Consider the following 12,284-nt stretch of genomic DNA (forward strand, 5'->3'; position numbering starts at 1 on the left):
TGGAAGTGATCCAAATAAAAAGTTATTGGTAAACGGATAAACAAATTGTAATATATACAATGGGATGCTATTTAGCTCTGTTGCTGCTGCTGCTGTTAAGTCGCTTCAGTCATGTCCAACTCTGCGCGACCCCATAGACGTCAGCCCACTAGGCTCCCCCGTTCCTGGGATTCTCCAGGCAAGAACACTGGAGTGGGTTGCCATTTCCTTCTCCAATGCATGAAAGTGAAAAGTGAAAGTGAAATTGCTCAGTTGTGTCCGACTCTGTGCGACCCCATGGACTGCAGCCTACCAGGCTCCTCCATCCATGGGATTTTCCAGGCAAGAGTACTGGAGTGGGTTGCCATTGCCTTCTCCGCTATTTAGCTCTAAAAAGGGATAAAACATTTATATGTGCAACACATGAATGAATCTCACACATTTGTACTAAATAAATGAACCCAGAAACTACAGACTACATTCTATTTGTATGAAATCATATGGAATTTGTTATAAAAGGAAAATGTAATATTTCATACTGAGAGAGAGGAGACTAGTAGTTGTCTGGTGCTAGGCATGGTGGATAGAGATCGACCAGAGAGGAACACAAAGGAACATTTGGGGATAATAGTGATATCTGGTATCTTTATCATAGCAATAGATTTAAACATGTACATAATGTCAAATGTATGGCTAGCAACTGTCATACCTTTTTCAATATCATATCCCACTCTGGCTGGATGGCGGAAGTTAAGAGTGTATGAAGGAAGTTATCTGAGATGTGCTTTATTTCATTCTGTAGGTTGACAGCATGAGTTTATATTGTACTCAAAACAAACCAGAAACCTCAAAGATCATATGCATGACTACACAGGAACGGGAGTAAAGGAAATGTATGTGGGATGTATTCCTAGATAGGAAAGCCCTTGAGGTAAACAGTTGAGGAGATTCAAACCCATTATTGTGGCTAATCATGAAATTCATGTTGGACAGAGCAAAATAAAAACAGAGATACCCTCAGTGCAATGAGAATGAAAGGTTAGGTGGAATAGATGAAATAGGTGAGCTGAACATACAGGAGAAAGAAAGGTACACAAATATTCCAGGGGATGGCAAGCTTCAAAGTTTGTAAAAATGGAATTGAGAAGTTTAGAGTAAGAGGGTTGAGTTCAGAATTTCGGAAGATACAAAAAGTGGAAGTTGAAAATACCAAAACTGATTGGGCTTCCCCAGTGGAAGATACCAACACTGATTATAAAAGATGTATTGGAACTGAAATCTTTATGGCAAGTAATCAACTATTTGAAAAACATAAAAGAATAGATAGGAAGCCTATAAGTTATGGTAATGAAGTTATGGCAATGAAAATGGGCAGACCATGATGCAAACAGATACAGTAGACTGCAATAGCACTGAAGTAGGACCGTAACCTCAGGACAGTAGTTGTCTGGTATTCTGCAAATGTTCTTATTGAAATACCAGTCTGTGCTCTGAAATATGTAAGTTCAGAAGTTAACTCAGCAAATGAGACTCAGGGCTGCAACAACAGAACTTATGCTAGCATTAAATCATAGGTTAAATCAAGCCATCAATTAGAGGTTCCCTATATCCTCATGAAAATGAAATCTGCACCATGTTTGTAAATTATTTTTCCAATGAATTTAATATTATGTCTTTGTATTGCTTTTAAAGCTTAAATTAGGTGCCACTAGAACCAATACTGTTTTGGCAGATACTTGCTTACATAGAGTGATTTGAAAGATTCATCCAAACCAAATTGTCTCTGCCACTGGCCTTTTTATTATCTACTAAACAGTTTCAAATGAATTTATCAAGTTAATTTCAATGAACAAGACATCAGTCAGAGCACTCAAAAAGAAACAGTAAAAGGAATTTTGAGATGTAGAGAACAAAAAACCAAGAAGAAGGCACATTACCCAGGAGAGCTGAATGTAAGGGGCCTGTCTATAACATGATGCAGAGTCCACACAACCCAAGCAGAGCAAAGGGGAATAAAAAGGAAGAAACGCTGGCCTACTTTTCAGTTTGGGGCAGAGAGGACCGAGCTGTCCCTGCACAAGCTTCCCATCTTTCTGTATAACAAAATCATAATGTTCAAAAAGCAGTTAAGCTTCTTTGACCTGATTTAAAATATTTTTTTACCTATGGGAATACAGCATTTTTTTTAGAAAAAAAAAATCTATGCAGTGGTCTTACTAAACAAGGGGTTGTATCTAACTACAGCTGAAATTGCTTATACTTGTGAGAAATGCTTTTAAAGGACTAGGTAAACTGCAACCAAAAACCTATAGGTTATTAGTTATTGTTGGTGAGATTGTAGAGTGAATAAATTGTTTCTCCATTACAAATTAGAGAAGGAAATGACAACTCACTCCAGTATTCTTGCCTGGAGAATTCCATGGACAGAGAAGCCTGGCAGGCTACAGTCCATGGGGTCCTAAAGAGTCGGATGCGACTGAGCGACTATCACTCACTCACTCCATTACAAACAGAAAAATTGACTTCTTGCAGTTGGACTAGAAGATCACAAGTTTTCTTGCCACAGGGTTCATATAGATGGGGTTTCCCGAGTGGCTCAAATGGTAAAGAACCTGCCTGCAATGTGGGAGACCTGGGTTCGATCCCTGAGTGGGGAAGATCCCCTGGAGAAGGGCATGACAACCCACTCCAGTATTCTTGCCTGGAGAATCCCATGGACAGAGGAACCTGGCAGGCTACAATCCATGGGGCTGCAAAGAGCCAGACACAACTGAGCAACATACACTCACACACACAGAGTCATAATCTTAGGCTTCCCAGATGGCCCAGTGGTAAAGAATCTGCTTACCAGTGCAGGGGGCATGGGTTCAGTCCCTGGGGAGATCCCTTGGAGGAGTCAATGGTAACCCACTCGAGTAGTTTTTTCCTAAGAGACCCCTTGGACAGAGGAGCGTGGCTGGCTACCGTCCACAGGTTCACAAAGAGTCGGACATGACTGAGTGAGCACACAGTGAGATTCTGTGCATGCCAATCAGAATCTTGGTTTTGTGTTGAGGCCCTGGAGAAGATGAAGGAGTTCTCAAGAGTGTCTGAGCACTTTTCTCTTCTTTCTCCGCCAAATTAGAGATACAGAGTATCAAGTACAAATTATGAGTGGAAACAATGACGACTGAGATCCCTGATGAAGCCACAGATAGATTTTAGAAAACTGAAGTACTTGAAAATTGAAGCAAGGAGAAAAGAGAAAAGAACCCAGGGATTCTCCCTTTGACGTTATTACTAAAAAAGGACATAGTTAACAGTAATGTACCTACTGTAGGGTATGTGTGTGTGTGCTTAAGTTTGCTATAGGAAAATTATCTGTAAAATATTAGTATTGACATTTATTTCACTTTTCTAGCCAAGATGTTTTTGTTGATGTTATAAAAAGAATAGCATGACAGTGTCTGATAAAAGTGGAAGTGTCAAAATGCTTCTACGGAAGCAGCCTGACTGCCTAGTGTCAATTTCCCTTTGTACCTATTACATTTTATTCTCAATTACTTCTTAAACAACAAATTTATAAACATACACCTATCAAATAAAAATATAAAAATCAAACAGTATAGTAGATTGAAAAATAGTCTCAAAATTCAGAGCCTACCCTAGATGTCACAACTCCAACTTGAATGCCTCAGGACAAAATTCAGATGCCTCTAAGAACAGCATAAAAGAGCAAGAATCCTGGTGAGATGGGATAGCAGATGGAGAACAAGGGATCTGCTTAGAGGGAGCAGGCCTACTTGGCTTCAGGAGGTTGTTACTTGGTGGCAGTGCAAGCCCAGAATAAAGCTCCTGATTTTCCAAGAAAATCAGAAAGTTCTGTTTTGCTTTTTAATGTAAAATCTTATAATTTGGGATCCTGGCAACTAATTTTAAAACATTTATAGACCAAAATTTTTACATATTTACTTTTTAGGGTGTGGGGAGAAGCTGGCCCCTGGCCAAATTTTATATCTGGGCCAATGAACTATCAGTTGATTTACCCACTGAGTTTTAGTTGCTTTTGTATATTCATTTACTTTCTTTAGAATAATTATATGAAGTCAAATGAGTTGGCTTCAAAAGAGAGACTCAGCTTCTAACCTAAACGGCAAATGAACTGAACATTTTCTCTTTATGAAACCTTTATAAAAACTTGTAAATAGTTCTTTAGGATTTCATTGTGACCACATAGTACACAGTTGAAAGAATTATGAAACTGGAAATCATGAAAGAATTATGAAACTGGAGATTATGAATCTATCATTCAAATCGGTCAACTCAGTCTCAAAAGATTTGGGTTATTTCATATGGAATAGACATTTTTAGGTTTCTACAGAACTTAGTTCACTGAATAAGCTACTCTTGCCCTGCATAGATACAAGATAAGAGGTCTGAGCAGTTTGGATTTGGTTTATAAATATTTTGAAGGTGTCAGAAACATCCTAGAGTTGTACAAGGGCCAGAGATTAAGAGATTCAGTCCAAGAAAAGGAAAGAAAAATCCCACTAATGAAATCTGGAATCAGACAAAGGATGATATACTGATAACTCACTTATGTTTCGCTTTGGCAGTTCATTTGTATGTGTGTATAATGTGTTTCCTTTGAAAACAAATATTTTTCTGAAGGAAATCTTGGCTTTCTTGTAATCAAGCTATGGTCAATGCAGCTTAAATCAGCAATAACTGCTCTTGGTACAAATGTGTTTGAATTTTACTTTTAAAGTTGAAAAATTTTGACTTTAAAAATAATTCAATTTACTAACACGAGAATGCATTATTACATTGTTGATGGGTTTTTTAATTTTAGCATTTTTTCCCAGAACTTTCAATGAGAGTACTTACATTGAAAACAGAATCAATCAATAATATTAACTATTATTATTAGTTATTACTAGCTATTGGAGTATATATAATCAGCAAAGTGTTTCTATTGGTAATTAAGCTACATGAAAAACTGTTCTCTAGAGAAAGAGTGGGGGAACAGATAATTAACTACATTCACTGTTTTTTTTTTTAATATTTAGAAAGGGAAGCTTTAAAAATGTAACTGCTGTTGATTAACATAAATACTGTTTCTTAGATGTTTTTAATTTAATATTACTTAATCAGAAACTATAATAAATTACTACTCCATCTTGTAAATAATATGCTCTTAGATCAATAAAAGAGAAAGAATTGCATGATTACTAGGCAGGTGGACTACTAGTTACCCATTAATCTTTATTTTGTATTTTGGAACAGATATGTATGAATATAATAATTAATAAATCAAATGAAAGAATAACTAATAAACAGTAATGGAAATTCACAGTTTACAAAATTTTTCCAAATTTACTCTAAATTCATGTCAATGACAGTTTTTCTCAATTCAATTCTGAAACTTAAGAAAAGTTCAGGAGATATTAATTAGAATCAATACATACATATAATATCTGTTATAGAAAACATATGTGGATTTATAAGTGTATATATATGGGGGTTATTCTCATGGAAGATCAGTGAGCAACTCTAAAAGAAAGGAAATTATTTGAAACCATAAATCTATACTTAAGCAACCACAGGTGCCACAAAGAAGTCTCTTTTTTAAATGCCTTCCAGAACAACAGTGTCCAGGCACTGGATCTGGTCTCTTCCCCTTCACCCCGCCTTTCTTGAGGTCCAATTAATACATTAAAACCTGCTCATACTTAAGGTGTAAAATTTGATGAGTTTAGACATATGCATACACCCATGATTAAGGTAATAAATACTGGATTTAGTCATTACAACATTTATGATAAGTGTAGCCAGATTTGTATAGATGCTCAAGATGCTTTAAATATTTTTATTATTTAAAAGCAATTGGAAAGTAAATGTAGTATGGGGGAGACCAGAATGACTGTGGAGTGAGGATGTCAGAATTATTAGGAAAATGCTGGAAATGGTAAATACTCTTTTAGTCAGTGGTAACTGCCATGAAGAACACTGCCCTCTTAGTTTAAAGTTTAGGAGGTATGTTCCAGAAAACAAAGAGAAAAACCAAAGAAAATAAAAAGCCTATCAGGTGCATTCCAGCATTTTTAACCATCTCCATTTCTTACTCATTAAAAAGTAAAAAATGGAGAATACCCTTGACAATGTAAACATTTTATGCCAGACATGCATTATATTATTTAAATATTATGAATCCTGTCAATGCCTATAATTGGTTCTCACATACATATGTGAGGACTCACATTTTTTCATGTTTAGGATACAACATATTAGCATGCATTTCAGAGAATGTTATTGCATTTGGGTTCCAAAAGTGGAAATTCTTGAATTTAAAACTGCATGTGTCAGAATCTACTTGGCCAAAAGACTCACAGTATCTATTCTAATATAAAGTAATCTCCATTTCAAATGAAGCAGATATATATCAGTATTAAGAAAACAAAGAGCTCAACCTAATGCTGGAGGTCTTCTATTGACACCTCACTCCCTCATAAGATTTTTCCACTAAAAGATTACTGCATGGGAGACTTAACAAAGGGCCACATGTGGCCCTGGATTTGGTTATTAGTGTAGTGAATTATGTTTTTATTATAATTGTTTCCTCTTTACTATTCTATGCTTACGGGACCTGCTCTTATAAATGACTACAGGATAAATATAGCTGACAAACACAAATGACGGTATCTTTTGGCATTAAGATAATTATAGATCATTACATACTAGGAATAGTCAACAGTCCTAAAGTAATATGATTAAATAAAGCACTTTAAAACTGTAATTCACCTAGGCTTTTTAATATTTTACTATTTCTCCTTTGTTGCTCTAAAGCTATGAATTTCAAGATTTATTTGTCACTACTCTCTATATTTTCTGCTGTACACAGTATTTGTGGGCTATAGCAACCAATCCCCTTGGGCTTTCTTTTGCTTTAATTTGCATAAACACAGGCATCATATGAATATTCAGTGAGTGGCTTTGCATTAAGTAAGTGCCCTTAATCAGCTTTTCAGTTCAGTTTTATTGGTTGCACGCACAGTCAGTTATTTCATCCAGAAAATCTGAAGGCCCTACAAACTAACCAGGTAAGGTTGTAATTCCTTGATGCATTTAATGAAAGAATATTATCATTTGATTACATAGGTTCTGAAGAATGCTAAAAGCATGATGGGTTTTTTTTTTTTTTTTCCCTGTGTTTTTTTCTTCCTGTGGTGGTCAGGTGGGTGCATGATTCTCTAATTTGCATAAACATCAGCTCTATGAATAATTCATCAGGGTTATTTTAAACACTAGGCTTCTACTTTGGATGGCACTAGGGTACTTCCATTTGATTGGCTGAAGGCTGTTTTCATCACCAACAGAATTCCTATAACATGAAAGCACCTAAAGAAGCTGAATTGAATATACAGTATTTGTTTTTTTTTGAAAAATGTCTGTTATCTTTTCAAAGCAAATTGTGCTGCTTTTCCCTCTCCCTAACATTAGGGCTTCTAGCTTTCCATGATAAATACATTACAAGCTCAAATGTGGCTACCGTTTGCAGACTTGACCGGTGTCTGTGATTTCTGGAGAATGGGGTAGCAGCTGTATTCTTCTGAACATGCATAAACATGAGCGACATGTAAATAAGAAACTGTCACATGCATATGGAGCCCTGGACAGCTCCATTTCTAGGATCCATCTATTTTCCTTTAACAGATTTCTCTTTTGGAATAGACAACTTTGAGACTGTTTCATCTATTTTAGAATGCCATGGACAATTATGGTACTATATATGGGGATAATAAGCATATATGATCTGACAAATTATGTCTTATTGAATACGCAATTTATAGTTCCTCTCAGCCCACCTACAGATTTTTAAATTTGGTACTTCTTTGTAATACAATAGTGACAAGAGAAGTGTTAATCAAGAATGACCAGGTAATTAATTTAGATATTAGGGTGTAATGCACTCCCATAATTTACTAAAGATAAATTGTGCCTTTCTTTATGCTTGTGGAGATGAGGAATATGGAGGTTCATGCCATTCTTTGTTAGTCACTTGAACATTAACTATTTGCACTTCTGGTCTGTGCTCTCACTGACAAGATTCTCATTGTAAACATTTGTGATCCTAAAACACTACAGGCATACAGGATTAGAGAATGGTGTAAATTGAATTTAGTCTTTGGCACATTCTACTTTTGTTTTCTTCTTCCATAGAGGAATGTATCACAAACAAGATGCTGAACAATTACTGTTATGAAAGGTATATTGAATGATATGTATAATCAGTTAGTCTGTGTAATCAACTATAAAATACTTCATGTTCTATTTCCTGTACATTGTCTGGGAAAAAATACCAAAGACATCTTTAATAGTGAATAAAGAAGGCTGAAAATTTCTCAGTATTTAATAGGTTTTCTATAAATGTTTAAAAGTTCACTCTAAATCATTGCCCTATAACATTCTTCACTGATTTTTTGTAATTAATATTCAAATATGAGTTTCATATAATACTCAAAGTGAAAAAAAATAAAATTCCTTTCATTTTCCTTCCTACCTATCTATACATGCAATGGTAGTATTGGGTTTGTTCCCATTTTTCTTTATTTGATTATGTATAATTAGGTGAGGATCTATTTCCATTTCCTAGCTTTCTCTCCTTTTTCTTTTTTACTATATCTTTGGAATCAACAGATACAGAAATAACTCTGAGACAATATTCCTTCACTCAGAACCAACTTTCATAAGGACATCTGACATATTTTATCTGTTGAAAAAACACTTCCTAATAAAAACTAGGATAAATTCAAAACAAAAATTGTTTAAAATGAGATTAAATTGCAAATTTCTATTGGAATTCCATGTACTCACATGAACTATTTTGTCTAACATGTAATTATAAATTGTGATTTAAATCTCACATCTGTAGTGTGCTATGTTTAATTAAATCTTGCAGGATTCAGTAAGGACGCTGTTTATTTAATTATCAGCCATTAAATGTTTACAGCTGTAATAAACAAGAATTCTTTACCATATTATACAGAGACTGTAGCTTTGGAACTATTTAATCAAAGATTCTGATTCAAGTGATACTCAATCTACTGAACACTTTTTATATGAAATAAGCTAAACTTACATTTCTTCAATATTTATGCCTTTCATTTGTTTCAAAATAATTCAAATAATTTTCTGAACAAGAATGAAGAGTTATAATTTCAGGAGAGAGTCCTATCCTTCTTTAGATCTGTGACAGTATGTTTATAATTCTATTTAGATGTGTAGAGTTTGAAAATGAAAAATTCTCATCTAACTCTTTTTGATGGAGATATTGTGAAATATCCAATTTAATGTGATAAACTGAGTTCCTTTATGCTTTTGCCATTTAAATTATTTTTGGTAATCACTAAAGCTCTTTAAAATAAAAACATTTTAAATGAACTTGGAAACAGTAAAGCTAGTGAATGACCACAAAATGTACCTTCCATTTCAGTGAGAAATTCTTCCTAGAAGGATAGGAGTCATCTTGTTTTGTACAAACCTTGTTTAAAGAAAAGAAAGTATTTGTTTAGATTTTAGAACAAAATCATCACATAAATAGAATTAAAATTATAATGCATTATATCACCAAGGAGAAAATATAATTTGTATCTTGCAACTATAGTCTTATTTCATGCAGTGCTTTTATAGATTTAGACATTTAAAAAGAAAAGCAGTGAGGCATAATATATGTTTATTTTGTCATTTAAAAGATATTTTTTCACCATGTGATCATCTTGTATTTTGTAGATAAAAGTAAATATGCAGATACTATTATCTGTAATATTTTCATTTAATCTTCTGATTACATTGTCAAAAAATCATTGGTGAGGGGTTTAAACAATTAAAGCTGTGTGTAGATCCTTGCTAAATCCACTAGTAGGAAAACTGCAACCAACAAGTACTTTGATCTGTGTAGAATAAAGCCTAAATTGATCTACAGAAGGTGAAGTCCTAAACTTGAGGAACATTTGTCTGAACAAAAGTTTTGCAACTTAATATCACCTTAAGGCAAGAGATATCAATTACTTTGTATGGATTCCCCTAGCAAATTCAAGCATCTTTATAAAAGATTAAATCTTCTCAATGAACTAGGATATCCCTTAGGAACTCTTAATCTAATTGATGGCACAAGTGTATGACATGATTACCCATATACAAATCCTTCTATCCAGTGTCACTTGTTTCCCAGGAACCAAATCATTCAAATTTGCAAATATACTAGAAACTTCCTTTGCATTTTCCTGAATGGATACTGTTTAAATCTAGATTGTCTTGTTGAATAACCTGTGTGGGAATTAGCCATTAAGTTTCTTAGTACAGAGAAGGATAAAAAGGAGGAGAAGAGATGGCACAGCAGCTTACTTTTGAGCTCTCTCATTCCGACTGGAGTTCCTCTGTGCTACCCTGATTGCACAATTCCATTAGAATTTGTACACTCAGTATTTTAATGGGGGTGAGGTTTAATGAAGTTATTGGGTAACTTGACTTTGTACAGTCACTCTGAAAATATGATCTGCATTATATTTAGGTTGCCAGCCACTATCAATAAAGATGCTATAGGCTGAGGTAGTATTTTATTAAATGTTTAGTTCAAATCTTCTTTAAAATTTCCCAAGTATCAAAAACTCAGAAGCATCCTGAACTAGGCAATGAGAAGAGTACAAAATAATATTTGTGATTAAAATTCTGTTTTAAAAGATAATTATTTTGGAGGGAAATAAAACATTTTCAGTCTTCTATATCACATTCCTCATGGAAGAGATACATAATATATTGAGAATCTACCTGGGACAAGTTCTTAAAATAGAAAGACCCTTTAGGAGAAATATTTAATAAGGGAGGCTCTTTTAGGTTTATCAAGTGGTCTCTATTTTAATGCACTGTTAATTTAATGCACTATTACATTTATAAACTTTTAAATAATAAACTTTTAATAAATCACTCTGGATTCAAATAGTATTGTATACAGTGTTTTTGCTGTTTAAAGGTTGGGTGTCATACTTTTTGTCAAGTTTTACTATCAAAATTATATTAGTGTTATATAATGTGTTGGGCAGCATTCTCCTTTTTGTTTTCTTTGACACAGGTTGTATATGAATTACTATCTATCTCTGAGATTTTATATTGCCTGTAAATCTATCTGGGCCAGGCATCTTTTGGGGAAATTTTTTCTTTTTGATCCAGTTTCTTAAGTGGCAGTAATCAGTTGGGTTATTTCTTTCTGACTATATGCATTTTGATCATTTCTATTTTTCTAGGAAGGTGTTCTTGTCATCTAAGTTTTCAACTTCACTAACAAACTTATTCATTGTATCTTATGATTTATTAAATGTCTACTATATGTGTATGTTCCCCCCCGTTTATTTTGTATTTTATTTATTTTTGATTTTCTATTTTTCCTCTGGTAATTCTTGTAAGAGTTTTGTCTATTATCAGTATTTTCAAAGAAGCAGTTTGGGGGGTTTTCATGTTATCTATAGGCTTCCCTGGTTGCTCAGAGGGTAAAGAATCCACCCACAATCATGTTATTCTGTATTGTTTCCTAGTTCTTTATTTTATTAATGTCTGTTCCTTAAAGCTTTGTCTCCTGAGTTCCTTACAGATTATCTGTAAGCTTTGTTCTAACTCCAAAATTATGGTTCTATAAAAATGTTATTCTATGTTTAGAAGCCAGTAGAACACTTACATAAGCATAAAATGAAGTGGGATGTTAGTTATTATTTTGTGAATTTATTCTTTTATATAGAAACCCTTTGTCTTCAGTAATCACAGCCAGACTATTTCATATGGCTATGAGTAGACTTTAGCCTTTGAGGAAATCTACTTGGAAACACTCTTATCTTGCAGTTCCTGATGATCATGTGATTTTTTTTTTTACAGTGATTTTAAAAATCGATCACAATTTTAATAGAGAGAACTCAAATAATCTGTAGAGTAGTATTAGAATATGTTGCACTTAGAATTAAATAGGGGCACATTAATTACTTAGAAAATGTTCATAAAAATTACAACACATGATCATTTTAGACTCATACAGAAGGTCACGAAGTCTAATAGGGAATCTTTGCATTCTCCATTTTGTGAGTTGACCACCCATATAAAGTTATCTCAAAATCAGGCAAAGCTAATGAAAAAGTGCATCAGCATTCCAGTCCGCTTGCTTTGAAAGTATTTTCTTAGTAAAAATCAAATTCATGCCTTTCGTATTTTAACATTAAATCAAGTTAAAACGCTCAGTTAATAAACTGACACACACAAGACTCACAGACTGAAAATTCTTACCT

The sequence above is a fragment of the Capricornis sumatraensis genome, chromosome 9, assembly GCF_032405125.1.
Source record: "Capricornis sumatraensis isolate serow.1 chromosome 9, serow.2, whole genome shotgun sequence".
In the NCBI taxonomy this organism is placed as follows: domain Eukaryota; kingdom Metazoa; phylum Chordata; class Mammalia; order Artiodactyla; family Bovidae; genus Capricornis; species Capricornis sumatraensis.